The sequence below is a fragment of the Sceloporus occidentalis genome, unplaced genomic scaffold, assembly GCF_023333645.1.
Source record: "Sceloporus occidentalis isolate IW3139 unplaced genomic scaffold, rSceOcc1.0.p SCAF_4, whole genome shotgun sequence".
In the NCBI taxonomy this organism is placed as follows: Eukaryota; Metazoa; Chordata; class Lepidosauria; order Squamata; family Phrynosomatidae; genus Sceloporus; species Sceloporus occidentalis.
In genome coordinates, this window is record NW_028316984.1 from 203025526 (window position 1) to 203040916 (window position 15391).

Consider the following 15391-nt stretch of genomic DNA (forward strand, 5'->3'; position numbering starts at 1 on the left):
ATCTGTTTAAATGAAGCCTCCTTATAATTGAATTATGCAAGTTATCCATGGCTGAGCCATTAAGGGAGCCATGAGTAATGGGATTCATTAGCACAGACCTGGGTCCAGTGGGGGCTGTTTGTTTGTCTCCCATGCTTTTAAAAAAATCCCATTCCTGTTTGGCTACAATTTATTGCTTATTTTCCAAGATTTGTGGCGTGACAGTCTGGTTAACGTGAATATGAATATATGAATCTTCATCTTGATGAGGAATGTTCCTTTTGCTGTTCTTCGCATCTCTGACTGGTTTTAATGCATACAGCTTTGAGTCTTGTCATTGCCAATTGGAGTAGGCTCATGGCATCAGTGAGATTTACCTGTATAGACCTCCATCTTTGTTTTTGTTTTTCCATTATTTTTATTGAGTTTATCTCAATAAAAGTAAAAGCACTAAATTCCTGAGAAAAACCAAAGCAACGACAACACCATCAATACACAGCCATCTATAAAAACACCTAATTATATTATATGCAATGTGTAAATAATATCACATTGTATTTTCCAGATACACAATCGTCCATACATTCATTCCGTAACACTCAAATGACTTCCTAATTCTCTCAGTTTGAGTTATTCTTTGAAATTACTGGAGGTTTTCCAGCAGAGGCTGGGTGGCTGTCTCTTGGAAAGTGCTTTAGTTGTGTCTTCCTGCATGGCAGAATACAGTTGGACTGAATGGCCATCCTTTAGGATTCTAAGAATCTGTTTGCACATCTACTGAGAAGAAAGTGTCTAGACATGTATAGTGGACTATAAAGTTGGGGTACACTTTGGCCCAGTCCAGACGGGCGCGATAGGGCACCCTCGTCACATGCGAGGAGTGGCGCTTCTAGATGCTCCTCGCCCCTCGCATATGATGAGGGCGTCAAAATGGCGGGCCCTGTACAGATGGGCGCTGCCATCATTACGTGATGGACGCCTAGCATCCGGATGTCATGGCACCATTATGACGTCACAAGTGTGCCATTGGCGCACTTATTGCGGGTTCTTTTTGGTCCTCAGGGAAGTCCTGTTGATCTGGAGGCTGTGGCTCCCCCAAGGACCAAAGCTAGGCGCTGGGAGACCGTCCTTTTTGGACAGTCTGTCCCGCGCCTTGATTAGCTATTTCTAATCCCCCTGACCTACAGTGAGGTCTCCCCTCTTGCAGAATCTATGGTTGAGGCCAAGGTCTACCATGATCTCCAAAACAGGGAAAGACGCTTGAGCCCCACTGCCAGTCTGTTACTTCTGCCAGTGGCTGGTTTTGCCACCCAGGAGATTTGCCCCATCTCAACTGCCACCAAACCCTGAGATTTAAGGGAGGACATGGGCAGGGCCAGTCTCACAGGGCGTTCCTGTCAGATCTAGGGGTTATTCAGATGGTGAAAATAATCCAGGATGAATCCACGCTGAAACTTTGTTGTTCACTTGCATCCCGAATGCACCCGATTAATGTGAAGCCGATGGCTTTCATTGCTGGCATCCATAGTTTTTTGTGGGTTTTTCAGGCTATGTGGCCATGTTCTAGAAGAGTTTATTTGGGCCGTTTTGCCAGCATCTGTGGCTGGCATCTTCAGAGGGGGGGGGGGGGGGAAGCTGGCAAAAAACCCACTTAATCTGGGATAATCAATATTGAGTTTCCCCCAAAGTTTTTTTTAAAAAAGATCTGCATTGTCAATAGTCTGAATAGCTAATGTGAACAGACCCAAATAGACCTGGGATAAAATTCTGCATGCCTTGAACATGTTTTGAATATATTTGCATCATCAACTCCATCTTTATTCTAATGCTTGCACATGTGAACAACCGAATTCTCACAGATGCATATCAATGTGGTTCCACAGTGTGAATAACAAACTCAGAACACATGAGTGAGATGATTCACATTGGCACACTTCAAAAAAGACATCTGAATGACCCCCGAGTTGAACTCTTCCCCTCAGATGCAGTAAATCAGGCTTCTGTGGATGATCTGTTTCTTTCTTTAGTCATAGAGAAGCAGAAGTTGCTAGTAAGGCAACTAAAACTAAAAAAACAAGGACACATACTAAAAACAAGGATACACATCATATAAAAGGTGGGCTAAATAGTTCACTGTTCTCAAAACACTTAGTCCTTCTTCGATGATTTTTCTTTCTTTCCCAAAGAAGCTTTGCTTAGTTGTCCTAACCGACAGAGCAATTGGCAATGAAGGCCTTCCAAAGTCTTCGGAAGCCAAAAAGAAAAAGAAGAAGAAAACCAACCCACTCCCAGACATTCCTTTACAAAGCATTTAGAGAACCCAAGCAATACAAGCTCTCTCTGAAACGGCCTCAGACTAGGTGGTAAACATATTTAAAATATATAAAAGCATCACACATTTTGCTATCCATATAACCAGTAATCTAACCAACACCCCTTGTTACCTGTTGGTTCAATCGGTACAGCCATTTTGTGTTTCCCTCCTCCCAAATAGCACAATCCAGTTTCAATCCCCATACCAGCTAGTAAGAACAATATGTCACATCACCATAAATCTATAGCTGTGAATAAAACTGTATATCAAATGCATATATCACATTCTTATCAGTTAACACACCTGAAGTAAACCCTCCATTATATTCCTCTCATCCCTCAGTATATTTATATAAAGCAAAACCTCCAAGTAATACCCTCCAGTTGTTCTCATACATACGATAATATCATACATCATAGTTAGATCAAACACTTGAGACATAACAGGATTCCCCGTGACAATATCATGGCAGGATTAGCCCAGTCCTGACACTTCCGGAGCTCCTTCCAACCCAAGCAGCCAGTCCAGAATCCCACCCTTCCTGCAAAAGCAGCTACTCTTTCTGCTCATCACCCATCATTCCCCATTTTCTGGGGACTGCAGTTTTGTGAGGACTTTAGCCTTCTCTGTCAGAGAGCTCTGGTGGTCACAGCAAACTACAGTTCCCATTATTCTGTAGCACTGAGCCATGGCAGTTAAAGCAGTGTCACTCTGAATAATAATAATAATAATAATAATAATAATAATTTATTTATAGCCCACCCAGTCACAAGGAATCCGGGCGGGTTGCCGCAATAAAAATACAGAGAATACAATACAATACAATACAATACAATACAAGAGAGCGATGTGAATTACAGAATTCACAGCTAGACCTGATGGAACCGGGCCTGTCTTTTTCACTCCCTCCCAGGTCTGATGATGACCGTTGGGGCGGAGGGAGGGTTCTTCTTTTTGAGGGCGGAATTTTATTTTAATTAATTTTAATTTCATTCTTCTCATTAAATTTATGAGAAGAATTGGTGGACAGAGTGACATAAGTCACAGTAGACGGGGAGAGGAACTAGGTATAGAAGGCCTGCTGGAAGAGATCCGTCTTAAGAGCCTTCTTAAAGGCTGTAAGAGTAGAAATGTCACGGATCTCCTTTGGCAGGTCATTCCATGTCTTCGGAGCTGCGATGGAAAAGGCCCTCTGGGTGACTGAAGTTAGCCTAGATTTTATTAGCTGAAGTAGATTCTTCCCCTTCGAGGACCTTAGAGTGCGGGACGGACAGTGTGGAAGTAGGCGATCCCTTAAGTACTCTGGGCCCAAACCATGTAGGGCTTTGAAGGTAATCACCAACACCTTGGACCTTGCCCGGAAACTCATTGGCAGCCAGTGAAGGGATTTCAAATCCGGTGTTATGCAATCGTTACGACGAGAACCTGTAATTAACCTGGCTGCCATATTTTGTACAAGTTGAAGTTTCTGAACTTGGCACGAGGGTAGCCCCATGTAGAGCGCATTACAGAAGTCCAATCGAGAGGTGACCAGCGCATGCACTACTGTTTCAAGGCCTCCCTGCTCCAGGAAGGGGCACAGCTGGCGTATTATTATTATTATTATTATTATTATTATTATTATTTATATCCCACCTCTTCCGCTTTGAGGATCAAGGCGGGTATCAGCAAAGTGAATACAATATACAACAATAAAAACAACAAGCCCCACAAGACCCCGGCCCAATCCTCCCTCCCATCTATAAAATTAAACAGTAAAAAAAATGTTTTAAAAGTACATAACAATACATCAAACTTAAAAACAAACCACAAATAAGAAAAATAAGAAAAGGAGGGGGATTCAAATGGTTCTGGACATTATCAATCGGGGAAGGCCTGGCGGAAGACAAAGGTTTTTGCCGCCTTCTTAAAAGCCTCAAGTGAGGATAATAGGCGAATCTCTTCCGGCAGGTCATTCCAAGCTTTTGGAGCGGTGGCAGAGAAGGACCTCCGGAAGATCACCGCCAGTCTGGTCTTTCTAGATTGTAAGAGGTTTTTCCCGGAGGATCGGAGTGTACGGGAGGATTGTATGGGAAGAGGCGTTCCTTCAAGGAGACTGGACCCAGGCCATGTAGGGCTTTATAGGTGATACCCAACACCTTGTACTGAGCCCGGAAGCTGATAGGCAGCCAATGTAGTGATTTTAAAATAGGTGTAATAGGGTCAAACTTGGATTTTCCGGCAACCAGTCTGGCTGCCATGTTTTGTATCAATTGGAGCTTCCGGACGTGGCACGAAGGTTGCCCCATGTAGAGCGCATTGCAGAAGTCAAAGCGAGAGGTTACTAGAGCATGTACGACCGTTTCTAGGTCCCGCTGCTCCAGGTAGGAGCGCAACTGGCCAAAGCTGATAACACCCTGCCCCATGTCTCCAGATGATTTCGCCCATGAATGATTTTGCAGTGGGGATGCAGCCTTACTTAAGTGGACTAGATAAAGTGGGTTATCTAGACCCACATCACCAATACTACTACTACCACTACTACTACTACTACTACTAATAATAATAATTTTAAAAAGCAGCAGCAATAACAACCTGCCTCTCCGTATGATCATTGTGAGGAACAGCAGATTAAATTGCAACAACACATGAACTTATAACATTAGTTAAAAAGACGTAACACCCATGAAAAATACATAATCTGTTAAACATATTGAAACCAATCAATTCATAATTTAAAAACTCATGATTTCAAACTCACCCAGACAAGACCGCTGGAAGAAATTGGTCTTTAGCTGTTTTACACTCAGACAGTGTATCCAGCTCTTGAATTTCTTCCTGCAGGACTTGTCATAATTTGGGGGCTGCTGAAGAAAATGTCCTCTGCTGACAGTTGCCAATGCAGCCCTGGCCAACTGGAGCAAATGCTCACCAGAGGACCTGAGCATATGGGGCAGATTATATGGGAGGAGGTGAGCCTGAAGGTAACCTGGACCCAAACCATGTAGGGTTTTACAAATAATAAGCAACACTGTGTATTTTACCCAGAAACTAACTGGCAACCAGTGGAGTGATTTTAATATTGGTGTGATATGATCACTCCTGAATGTTCCAGTAAATGATCTGGCTGCTGTGTTTGCAACATTACAATAATAGAATCATAGAGTTGGAAGAGACCGCAAGGGCCATCCAGTCCAACCCCATTCTGCCATGCAGGAAATCTCAATCAAAGCATCCCTGACAGATGGCCCTTCAGTCTCTGCTTAAAGACCTCCAAAGAAGGAGACTCTACCATTTGCTAAAGCAGCATCTTCCTCTGTCAAACAGCTCTTACTGTCAACAGGTTCCTCCTAATGCTGAGCTGGAATCTCTTTTTCTGTACCGTTAGCTCTCCATATACACAGATTTTTTTTATCTATGGAGTCAAGCTTCCATGGATTGAAAATATTCCAAAAAATATAAATTTCTAAAAGCAAACTTTGATTTTGCCATTTGATTTAATGGACACCATATTACTATGCCATTGTATTTAATGGGACTTGAGCATCCATGCATTTTGGTATCTACGATGACGGTCCTGGAACCAATCCCCAGCAGAAACCAAGGGCCCACTGTACTTTGCACCCATTGCTCTGGGTCCTAGTCTCTGGAGCAGCAGAAAACAAGCTTGCTGCATCCTCAACATGATACCCCTTCAAATATTTTAACAGGGCTATCATATCACCTATTAAATTTCTCTTCTCCAGGCTAAACTTCTGCTGCTCCAGAGAACAGGACCCGGAACAATGGATGCAAGCTACAGGAAAAGGGATTCCACCTGAACATTAGGAGGAACTTCCTGACAGTAAGGGCTGTTAGGCAGTGGAATGCACTTCCTCGGAAGGTGATAGAGTCTCCTTCCTTGGAGGTCTTTAAACAGAGGCTGGATGGCCATCTGTCAGGGATGCTTTGATTTGGATTTCCTGCATGGCAGGGGGTTGGACTGGATGGCCCTAGTGGTCTCTTCCAACTCTACGATTCTATGATTCTATGATTCTATGATTCTAAACACCCCCAGCTCCCTAAGTCTCTCTTCGTAGGGCATGGTTTCCAGACCTTTTACCATTTTGGTTGCCCTCCTCTGCACACGCTCCAGTTTGTCAACATCCTTTTTGAACTCTGAGGACCAGAAGTGGGCAGAGTTTTATTCCAGATGAGGCCTGACCAAAGCAGAATAGAGTGGGACTATTACTTCCCTTGATCTAGACATTATACGTAGAATTGCTTTGGCTTTTTTAGCTGTCTCAGCTCACTGTTGACTCATGTTCAACTTGTGATCTACTAGGACTCCTAGGCGGGTTACAGACCGCCCAATTGGGGTGGCCTGCACCCGCCCCTTTCCCGGGTGTATCGGGGCCTCAGTTGCCAGAACAGCAGCCTCTGAGGCCCCGATCCACTGCTTTTCAGGCCGCGGGGAGGCGGCAAAAGGCCGCTTTCCCGCGGCCTGGAAAGGGGTGTCCTTGGGGCTTCAAGCCCCAAGGACACCCGGTGGCGACGGGGAGGAGGAGAAAGGGGCCGCTTGGCCCCTTTCTCCTTTGTGTCGCTGGCGCAGCCATCTAAAGGCTGTGCCCAGCGACGCAAACAGCAAAAGGAGCTCTGTTTCGGAGCTCCTTCTACGGCCGGGGAAAGGGCGCACTATGCGCCCTGACACGGTGTGATGTCGTCACGTCCTCCCTGCCCCGTACAGAGGCGGCGCGCTCGTGACGCCGTAATGGCGGCGCCGTCTACATAGGGCGCCACCATTTTGTACGGACTCGGTCTGTATTAGGGTTAGGGGTGTCCAGAAGGGACACCCCTTCCTAAGCCTAGTACGGACCCAGTCCATACTTTAAGGCCCATGTGTAACAGGCCCTAGATCCCTTTCACATGTACTGTTGTCATGCCAGGTGTCCCCCAGCCTGTATCTGTGCATTTCAATTTTCTGATTAAGTGCAGTACCTTATATTCCTCCCTGTTGAAATTCATTTTATTAGTTTTCAAATGTGGTACAGAGATAGTTCAATGTAGAGCGTTTTGCAAAAGTCCAGCCTTCAGGCTACCAGTGTGTGTACTACCATCTTTAGGTCTTCCAGCAATAGAAAGGCACTCAGCTGGTGTATCAGCTGAAGCTGATAGTAAGCACTCCTGCCATCACCTCTGTCTGAGCTGTCATTTGAAGTAATGGATCCAGAAGCACTCCCAAGCTGCAAACACAGTCTTTGAGGGGGAGTGTAGTTCCACCTAGAACTGGAGACCAGCTTCAGGCATAGTTTGGGAATTAAAGCAACTTTTGTCTTCATAACAGACAATCTGCACTAGTATTTAGATGTTCTTGTGGTTTATTTTAGACCCCTTAGCAGCATTCAGTGTCATCAACCATGGCATTTTTCTGCATTAGCTGGTGAAGATGAGAGCCATTGGTTTCATTGCTTTTGTTTCCTGGAGATTACTTCTGAAGGTGACCATGGGAGAGTCCTATTGGCCTCCAGGATCTGATAGGGATGTAAATTTTGCTCTTCTGTGCAAGAATGAAGGATGACAACAATTTTCTCTCTGCTGGATGAGACTGTGGTTACCATAGGCCCTTCTTTTCCAGGTCAGGTCCCCTTTTCCAGAAATAAAAATTCTGTCCAAGTAGATTTTTAAAATTTGTTGGTTCCCATGTTTCAGAAGAAGAATAAAATGCACCTCAAAGAGACTGACGATGGGTGTATCAAAACTGTAGAAATAATGCAGTTAGACAACAGAAATAATGGTGTAGTTCCCACCTATGGAATCCTGGGATTTGTAGTTTTCAAGGTCTTTAGACTTCTCTGCCAAAGAGTGATGCCTCGACAAACTACAAACCCCAGGATTTTGAGGGTGGAGCAATGGCAGTTCAAGTGGTGTCAAACTGCATTATTTCTACAGTGTAGATGTAATGGGAGGTAATTGTTTTTTCTTTGTAGAGATGCAAGTGTTTCATAGTGTATTCTTTCTTATAATTTAAGCCAACTTCATTTTGCAATTAGTTGGGCATCGAGAATTCAATTGTAACCAGATCGATTGTTAGTTTTATTAAATTGGTATGGTATTATTGAATTTAAATTGTTGTTATTTAAATACGACAGAGGTTAGGACTATTTTTAGTAGTGATTATTACAGCTTATATAACAGGCGCATTGAAAATGAGAATAGTCATAGCGATCGGTGTTTGGAAATAGTAAATGTGTCTCCATTATTTTGCTTTTTAAAATCTGGTAATCAGATATGAAGATCTATATAATGCAATTATTCCAAAAAATCAGTCATTTCTAAGCTGCATAAGCAGAATTACAGCATTCAGGTCAAAGGAACCAATTTTAGCACTATGTCCTGGTTTGGTATGATCGGACTTCACCTAAAGGAATGTGGCCAGTTCTGGGCATCACTCCTTCTCTGGAAGTGAAAGAAAGATGTTGGCAGCATGAACCTTTGTAGACTTACATCTTCTTTCTCAGGTGCATTTAGTCTAAACTTACACTAAATGGATCTGAGGAAGTAGACTGCTGCCAACTTCTTTCTTTCAGTTAGTCTCAAATTTGCTACAAGATCTCGCTACATGCTGATCCTACAGACTAACACAGCCATAACTTTGGAATTTATCGCACTGGCCCTGAAACGGGCCCAGTGTGTTCCCAAACATGTGTGTGTGCGCGCGTGCACGGAACAAGATGGGACCAAGAACCCCATTTTATCGCACACTGGAATGCCACCTTTGCTGCCGGGCATTCCAGTTGCATCCCCGTTCCGTTCCAGAGGGTGCCATTTGTGAGAACTGTTCTAAAGCGTTCTCACAAATGGCGCCCTCTGGAACGGAACGGGGATGCAACTGGAGCACCCAGCGGCAAAGGCGACGTTCCAGTGTGTGATAAAATGGGGTTCTTGGCCCCATCCCATTCCCGTCACATTCTGTGCGCACCTGCACGCGGGCACGTTAAAACGCACTGGGGAACGTTTTAACCCCAGTGCGATAAACGTCTTTGAATTCTACTTCTCTGGAATGTATCCATAGGAAGGTAGCAAATATGGTAAAAACCAAGCCTGATTAAAGATTGCTGGGGATAGTCAGTCCAGAGAAGAGAAGATCATACGGAACAGAAAGCAAACTTGTTTTCTGCTCCGCTGGAGGGTAAGACCTGAAACAATAGATTGAAAGTGGAAGACATGAGATTCCTTTTAAACGACAGGAAGAATGTCTTACATGTAAGAGCTGTTCAACCATGGAATACACTCCCTTAGAACATGGGGGATTCTCTTTGTTGGTGATTTTAAATAGAAGTTGGAAAGCCATTTCTCATGAGTATTTTGTTGTTGTTGTTGTTCCTGAATTGCAAGGGGATTGAACTGAGTAGATCTTGTGCTCCCTTCAAACTCTTTCATTCTGTGATACTTTGGGTAGAATCTTCATGGTGTCTTATACATGTGTAAGCCCTTCTATGGAAGTAGTTGGTCTGCTATGGAACGGCCATGTTCAGTTATTTATTTATTTGTGTGTATATGTGTGTTTCATAGAATCCTGGAGTTGGAAGAGACCCCAAGAACCATCCAGTCCACCCCTTTTCTGCTAGCCAGGAAGACACAATCCAAGCCCTCCCTGGGACAGATGGCCATCCAGCCTCTGTTAGAAAACCTCCAAAGAAGAAGAGTCCGCCACCCTCCAAGAAAGCAGCGTCTTCCACTCTTGAACAGCTCTTAACCATTAGAAAGCCCTCCCTAAGTTTTAGGTGGAATCTCTTTTCCTGTTGTTTGCATTCATTGCTCCGTGTCCGAAGTCCAAAACATACTGGAGAAATAATCCAGTTTGAGATTGCTTTAACTGGCTTGGCTCAATGCTAAGGAATTCTGAGAATGAGAGATATTTAGCCCTCTCTGTCAGAGAGCTCTGGTGCCATAATAAACTACAATTCCCAGGATTCCCTAGCACTGAGCCGAAGCAGTTAAAGTGGCCTCAAACTGGATTATTTCTCCAGTGTGTTTTGGACACTAGTCTCTGGAGCAGCAGAAAACATAGTTGTGCTATCTTCAACATGACCTCCCTTTAAACATTTAAACAGGGCTATCATGTCACTCTTTAAGCTTCTCTTCTCCAGGCTAAACATACCAAGCTCCCTAAGCTGCACCTCAGAGGACTTGGCGGTTTTCAGACATGTTTGTTTGCCTGTTTATTGAATCTCATCTATCCTGCCTTTCTGTCCTACCATTCCCCGAAATTGGGATTCAAGGTGGCTCACAATAATGTTATAAGATTGTGAAGCAGAGTTATCTATGCAGTGACACTGTGCATGGTGGCTCATTGCCTATGGTTGTGCATGCAGATGGACTTTGAGGTGTAGGTTTGGTTGTGTAAGATTACAATTCAGTAACAACGCCATGTTGCACCACTGCCATATAAGTCTGTGAGTGTGAAGATCTGTGCCTTCTCCTTGATAAAAAAATCTCAGCTCATAGTTCTGTAAATAAGGATTCGGCTTAGAACCAGGTCCAATACATGCTTAATTACTGTGACACATGATAGTCACAATAATGTGGCCGTGTTCCAGCATTTCCAAATGACCAGGTAACCCACAAATTGAAGTTTCTGTGCCGAGGGACTCATTCCATCAAACAAACGGCACGTCAAACACCCAATTCAAGCCATCGTACCATAAAGACAAGATATTCTAGTGCTGTTTTATTCTGCGAGGAAGAACTTCATCTGCCTTGGCTGATGAATTTCACAAATGAGCAAACAGAGTACCTTTAAAGGACTTTTTCAAACATGCTTTGGTTACCAAAGGAGATAACCTGGTAAATATGATATCTAAGAGGTGATGAGGAATACATTGAAAACAAATTCAATACAAGCCATCAAGACTAAATGAATGTTTTATTAGATATATAAATCTTCTGCTCCTCTATTAAGTCCCACATGCATTTATTAAATTCGGTGTGGTTTGAGGAACACACTAGAATTGTAATAAAAAAGACGGATTGAATCTCATCAAATGTTAATAATCCTCAAGCAGGTCGATTAGATCTTTTGCGACGTGGGTGAATATTGGAGGAGCGCATCAAAGAAACCCTAATATTTGTCAGAAGATGTTCGCAAGCAGCCCAGAGCTGTGGGAGCAAAGCTACAGTGATTAAAAGACACGAGACCCAAGTCACTGGCAGAAGCTCTCCTCTTCTCAACAACATCTGCAAATGAGGATTTGACCAGGGATTGGACCCATAGAGGTCACATCTTTTGTGGATTTTAATGGCTGGACAAAGGTGGGCAGGAAGCCTCCAAAGGCATACCTGCAGCTGGACACACAACAAAAATAGGAGTCATATAATCCTAGAATCCAACCTCATTTAGCAATGCAGAAAGACACACTCCAGGCATTCCTGACGGATGGCCATCCAGCCTCTGCAAAAAAAGGAGACTCTACCACCCTCCAAGGCAGTGTGTCCCATTGTCCAGCAGCTCTTACCATCAGGGCATTCTTCCTAATAGCTGGAATCTCCTTTTCTGCACCTTTGAGAGTAACTAAGGCCCTGTACACGTGGGCCCTTTAGCACGTCCTATCGACGTGCTAGGGTTGCCTCGGGACGCTGTTTCCAGATGCCCCACAACCCTAGGATTTCACCAGGATGTCACAGCTGTGCGCCACCATATACACGGTGTGCACAGCTGTGACGTCACTGCCGCATGCCTTCCAGATGGGCGTGCACAGCAGTGACGTGCTTGCACTGCCACAGGCAGTTTGCGGAGGTGCTAAAAGGAGCCGCTTTTTAGAGCTCCTTTTGTTTCCACGTAGCCGCACTGTGCAATTTGGTTGCTGTGGCGTGGTTACGCGGAAAAGAGAGGCGGCTACTGGCCGCCTCTTTCTGGTGGTCTGTACCCCACCTAAGTGAAAGAGTTTGCAGCAGAAGGATATGATGCATCTGAGGAAGTAGACCAAGGAAATTGCCAGACAAGAGATATCCTGTCCTTGTCCCATCCTTTTCCCATCCTTATAGCGCAAAAAAGAGGGGGGGGGGGGGAGACAGGAACAAACTAAGGCTACTGTCAAAACAGAATACAGAGAAACATAGAATCATAGAATCATAGAATCGTAGAGTTGGAAGAGACCACTAGGGCCATCCAGTCCAACCCCCTGCCATGCAGGAAATCCAAATCAAAGCATCCCTGACAGATGGCCATCCAGCCTCTGTTTAAAGACCTCCAAGGAAGGAGACTCTATCACCCTCCGAGGAAGTGCATTCCACTCCCGAACAGCCCTTACGGTCAGGAAGTTCCTCCTAATGTTCAGGTGGAATCTCTTTTCCTGTAGCTTGCATCCATTGTTCCGGGTCCTGTTCTCTGGAGCAGCAGAAAACAAGCTTGCTCCCTCCTCAATATGACATCCTTTCAAATATTGGAATGGTTCCTAACTGGCAAAGAAGTAAGACAAGGCTGTATCCTTTCACCCTATCTGTTCAACTTGTATGCAGAACATAGAATAAGAAAAGCAGGTTTGGACACAGAAGAAAGAGGAGTGAAAATAGGAGGAAGGAATATCAACAATCTAAGATATGCAGATGACACCACAGTACTAGCAGAAAACCTCACAGACCTGGAACACTACTAAGGAAGAGAAAAGAAGAAAGTGCAAAGGTGGGCTTAATGTTGAACATAAAGAAACCAAAATAATGACCACTGAGGACCTTCACAAGTTCAACCTAGACAATGAAGAAACAGAAATAGTAAATTCCCATATCTGGGATCACACATTGATAGAAATGGGGACTGCAGTCAGGAAACCAAAAGAAGATTAAGAACAGGGAAGGTGGGTATGAAAGGCCTAGAAAAGATTCTAAAATGCAAAGATATACAGCTGAGCACAAAAGTCAGAATCATACAAGCCATCATATTCCCTATTACCATGTATGGATGTGAGAGCTAGAGAGTTAAGAAAGATGATAGGAAGAAAATCCATTCATTGGAGATGTGGTGCTGGAGAAGAGTGCTGAGGATCCCATGGACAGCCAAAAAGACGAACAATTGGTCCTAGAGCAGATCAAGCCAGAAACCTCCCTGGAAGCCAAGATGACCAAACTGAGGCTGTCGTGCTTCAGACACATCATGAGAAGGAAGGACTCATTGGAAAAGACCATAATGCTTGGAAAGGTGGAGGGATGTAGGAAGAGAGGAAGGTCACATGCCAGATGGATGATGCACTGTATTAAGGAGGTCACAATGGGTTTTATGAGGTTGCAGGAATTAAGTAGAGTAGTGGAGAACAGAGGGTCTTGGAGATGTCTCATCCACAGGGTCACCTTGAGTCAAGATCAATTCGAGGGCAGCTAACGACAAATAGTGCAATTGCAACAAGATTTCCATATGCCACACTTATCCCATCTGTGTGCCATCATTAAACTGCAATTGACCATGATCGCGCAAAAGACTTTCATATGATGTCACGCTTATCCTGTCATTGTCCTGTCATTAAAGTGGAATTGCCCCATTCTTGCCCTTCATTTTGTATTAATGGAAGGACGTGTTAATGCAGTTCCACTTCACTGACAGTTTAATGACAGGATCAGTGTGAATGTGTGGATGACTTTCGTGGAATCTCTGTCACGGACTGGGTAAGGATGGGATTCGCTCCTGCCCCCTGTTTGATAATCTCCCAAGTCTATGAAAGCGTATGCCACAATCTATTTTGCTCAGTTAGTCTCAAAGGTGAATGCCAGTACTGCAGCCATTCATGGCCACAAGGTTGTGAATTTGATCCCAGGCAGGGCTCCAGGGTTGACTCAGCTTGGCATCCTTCTGAGGTTGCTAAAATGAGTATGCAACTTGTTGGGAGTAATTAGCATACACATTGTAAACCATTTAGGGAGTGCTTAAGTGCACTGATAGGCGGTATAGAAATGTATTTGCTATTGCTATTGCTAAGGTGCTACAATATCCCATTGCATACTGTTTTTCCAGACTCACATGTTGATGGCTCTGAATTCTACCTACATGAAACCAGCTTACATTCTTCTAATGTGCTTTGGTTGGTCATGGATTTTATAAGTGGCAGAGTACCATGTGCCTATGGATAAGTGAGAACTTTGCAATCATTTTGCCTTGTCATCTACAGGATTAGCTCACTAGTGTGGTGGGCTACATGCCATCAAGCGAATTGTTGTTGTTAACTCCCTAGAGAGTCCATGGCAACTCATGGAGGCCCTGTGGATGAGACATCTCCAAGACTCCTGTCTTCCACTGCTCTGCTTAGTTCATGTACATTCACTTCCATATCATAACCATCTGGCATGATCATAGAATCATAGAATTATAGAGTTTCTCAACGCCCTTTTTGAATTGTCGTGTCCAGAACTGGACACAATATTCCAGGTAGGGCCTGACCAGAGCAGAATATAGTGGTACTATTACTTCTCTTGATCTAGACACTATTATTTTATTGATGCAACCTAAAATTGCATTGGCCTTTCTAGCTGCTGCATTGCACTCTTGACTCATGTTCAGCCATGATAATCCTCGCTTTAGTGTTCAGTGGTATATCTTTGCACTTTAGGATCTTGTCTAGTTCTTTCATGGCTGCCCTTCCCATTTCATCTTATTTCTTGGCTGTAGTCCCCATTCTGATCAATCTTAAAGTGAATATCCCCTCCCCCCACTTACCAGTACGCTGATGACACCCAAATATGCTTCTCTGTGCCTCCGACTGCTGCAGTGTCTAAGGATGGCGTCTCTCCTCTGAATGCCTGGCTGAGGTCAGTAATGGGCTGGATGAGGGAAAACAAACTCAGTCTGAATCCAGAGAAAACAGAAGTACTGGTGATAGGTTCCCCAGGCCCAGGGAAGGAAATTTATCCACCTGTCCTGAACAGGGTCACACCTCCCCTGAAGGACGAAGTTCGCAGTTTAGGAGTACTTCTGGACTCGTCCCTGCAGTTGACATCTCAAGTAGATGCGACGGTCAGAAGTGCTTGCTTTCAACTTCGGTTGATACGCCAACTGCGACCCTACCTGGGCCAAAGGGACCTTGAAATTGTGGTACATGCTCTGGTAACCTCTCACTTGGATTTCTGTAATGCGCTCTACAAGGGGCTACCCTTGTA